The following is a 3,458-nucleotide window of genomic DNA, read 5'->3' on the forward strand; positions in this document are numbered from 1 at the left end:
CTGTGAAGGTATAGCTGCTATCGCTTTGTTCGGATGATATTCACGCCAAAAAAATTTCATTAATATGAAGTATTTAAGTTATAATAAATAAATTAATATGCATTCTAAGTACTTTGCAAATGAAATGTAAACGTTATAATTCGTATTAAATGTTGTTCATAGTGATTAACTTGAGCATTCAGAAGGACTCAACATCTTTCTTCCCCCGCATATGGAATACATTTTTATTTTTTTTATTGTAACCTAAATAATTTATACCTATGAAAATTTTTAGATGTGAATAACTTCTAAGCGAAGCGATAACAGACATATGTTCGTAGGGAAATTTTGTCTTGTGTTCTAATCGTTATTTCATATTTTTAATTAGGTCAAATAATCCTGAAACACCCTGTATAGTCAATGTAAGGGTTAAAGGGTTAAGGGTTACTGTTAAACACATAGATAACTATTGTTTTAAATATATTCAAAGTTATGATGCGATCCTAATATGAACTAAACCATTGTTTCAGACGGCAGAAACAGAAGATGGAACGCTGACAACGCTCGGTGTAAACTTGACGAGCTGGCCTCAGGCAGAACAGGTAAAGTTAGAATTGACAGGCCGCTATAACAATCCTACAAAACCAGGCGAAGGGCAGTAATTCACGAACCTATTTAAACGCCTTGTTAGATAATTCACATAATAGACTCCTATCCTTCACTGAAATTCTATTTACTCTCCATCTCTTTGAAATTAATACGATACTCAAAAATTTTAATGAAGGTACCTGGAATGTTTTAATACCACAGGAAACAGAGTGTGAACAGATTCCGAAAAAAAAAAAAAAAAAAGAAATCCCATTTCAATTTTCCTCAAGGTAATAAAACTACAATACACATGGCAATCATTCAACTTATTTAAACTCCTGTAAAATAATAATTTTTTTTATTATTCATGGTCTATCTTTTTTTTTTAGCACAAAAATTTCTTTATTTCGGTTAGTTGATATCCGTGAATATTATTATATATTTAGCTTTTTTTAAATTTTTATATATCTTTATTGCAAAGCGGCACACCAGGTCATTCCTACATAGCTATTACAAGAATTATGTACTGGTTTAGTCTCGTGTAAAAATAATACCTCTAACGATTTACAATGTTATAATTATGGGATGAGTTTAATTAATTAAAATAAAAATAAGGAAAAATATATAATAATCAAAATACTATTTGGCCTCTCACATTTTCTATTGCCGTTCAATGTTATGTATAATCCTGATGAATTGCTTCGAGGTACATGTCCTGACCACCGTTAGCTCCTTGCCTTTATAACATGAAATGTTGATTGACCAGTCTCTGCAAGCAGTTCGCTGTAAGTTCTCTACCATGTGTTAAGGCTCTGATTCTAGATCGCTCTTTTTATTGTACAGTACACTTTCCGTTCAAATCTTGCGATTCTGCTTTCTACGGTACCTGTTTCGCACCAAGGTTTCGCAATCGTATTTCGGAAAATTTCTTTATTATGACATTGTACATTCTTAGCTTTATATTCTTAGAGATTTTTTGGAATTTTAGTATTCTTGACGGAGTAAAAAAGACTCTGTTAGGGCTTGTTTTATGCTAGCCAATCTCAATCCGTTGATTATTTATTGATGTTATTGTTGAACCAAGGTATTTGAAACCATCTACTTTCGGAAACGACTTTCCATCCACGCAGGTAGGTTGGATTTTTCGGCTAAGATTATATACTTTGTTTTATCTTTATCGAAATTCTAAATCTAAGAAATAATAATAAATATATAATTGGAGAATAAAAAAAACTAGAGCAAAGATAAAACCTAACCTTTATAAAACTGTTCTATCTGAAGCAACTGCCTTAGTACCGTATACCAATAAAGGACATATTAAGCAAATTTTAGGATGTTTTGTTTACAAAGCGAAAATTATGAAGAAAAATTTATAACCATGAGAGATAGTTGACCGTGGATGACTTATACGAGAAGATGGTTGAGGGGTCCTGTCAAAATAAAACACAAATAAGTTGAAGTAACTTATTTGATCGTGCCAACGTTTCGGCCAGAATTTCTAGCCTTCATCAGGGCTAAGAACAAAACATGATAACAACCATGATAATTTGGTTGCATATTTCATTTGTTACATATACTTTCTTTCTCTCAATTTTATTTTTCTTTCCATAATTTTAATTTTTAAATTATTAATAAACTAATATATTCATATTTCTCTGAATTATATAACTTCATTTTTATTTTATTTCCTTAATTATGTTATTTTACCTACTTATTCAATTACCTATGTATACATTTTATTTTCCACTTATTTTATTAATTCCATTCTGCACAATTATTTACTTTATTTCAGTCTGTTTATATGTTCCTTTTTATTTTCTGTGTTTATTTTTATTTTATTTTCTGTATTTTAGTTTATGTATTCATTTTCTTGTTCTCTTCTTAGCCCTGATGAAGGCTAGAAATTCTGGCCGAAACGTTGGCACGATTAAATAAGTTACTTCAAATTATTTGTGTTTTATTTTGACCGCACTCCCCAACCGTCTTCTCTTATAGGAAAAGATATCACCTAAAGTTTTAAAAAAAATCTCGCTGTGTGCGCATCACATAAATTTCACTTTGAATTTATTCCTCACTCATTTTTATATTATTCACTGTGCAAATACTTTCCCGTACCTAATTTCAATTATTCAATGCTGAACTGTTATAGAATCATTATTCATAATACTAAGAATTATTCTATGGAGTTATACAGTCAACTGAAAGGCTCATGTTATTTCAAGTTAGTACGATTTTTCGTTTTTTGAACAAGGCTGATCACGCACACACTTTTTGACGCGTTTAACTAGGTTACTAAGTAATACTGTGAACATAAATAATGTCAGTTTAATTGCATTAATGAGATTTCTTTTCAGATTTGTTTTAGTGTTAGAGCAACCACTTATAGTAATTTTTAAAAAATAGGATGAATTTATTCTATAAAATAAAATAGTGGTATAATATTAGTATAATATTAATATAATAGTAGCAGCATTTACAATATGTTAATATTTGTTAGTACTCGGGTCAAAACCAATCGAATCAAATAAAAAAAATAGAAGTGAAGGTATTCAAAATCTTATTTATTTTATTTTCATACCGTCTTGATAAAGCATCGAAGCATTGAAAACAGCAAACATAAGAAAACTTATCTAAGCAACAATAATTTTTTAATTTTTTCCAAGTCTAGGAAAACATTTTTTCCCAATATATTAAATGAGGAGATTATTTTTTCCTCAAGCTTTCAATACATTACACCATCTAGGCTTTAAATACTGAATAAAAGAGATTTCATTTACAATAATATGTTTAAAATGACCAAGTGCCTTGAGTCAAAAAAGGTGTAATCATATTTTTCATAATTTCAGTAATATTTTGGGGTATAACACGTTTGGATTTTTTTTTTCGTACCT

General features: G+C 29.5%; 1 protein-coding gene across 1 annotated transcript in view; it reads left to right on the plus strand.

Annotated features, from left to right (window-relative positions):
• Positions 1–3,458, plus strand: part of LOC106678889 (uncharacterized) — a 77,051-nt gene that overhangs the window by 68,010 nt on the left and 5,583 nt on the right. Inside the window, exon 2 of the mRNA XM_067048551.1 lies at positions 510–581. The gene's annotated coding sequence lies outside the window, so the exon portion shown is untranslated. The remainder of the gene's footprint in view (positions 1–509; positions 582–3,458) is intronic.

Source organism: Halyomorpha halys, unplaced genomic scaffold, assembly GCF_000696795.3.
Source record: "Halyomorpha halys isolate HHAL.00 unplaced genomic scaffold, Hhal_1.1 Scaffold166.1, whole genome shotgun sequence".
Classification (NCBI taxonomy): domain Eukaryota; kingdom Metazoa; phylum Arthropoda; class Insecta; order Hemiptera; family Pentatomidae; genus Halyomorpha; species Halyomorpha halys.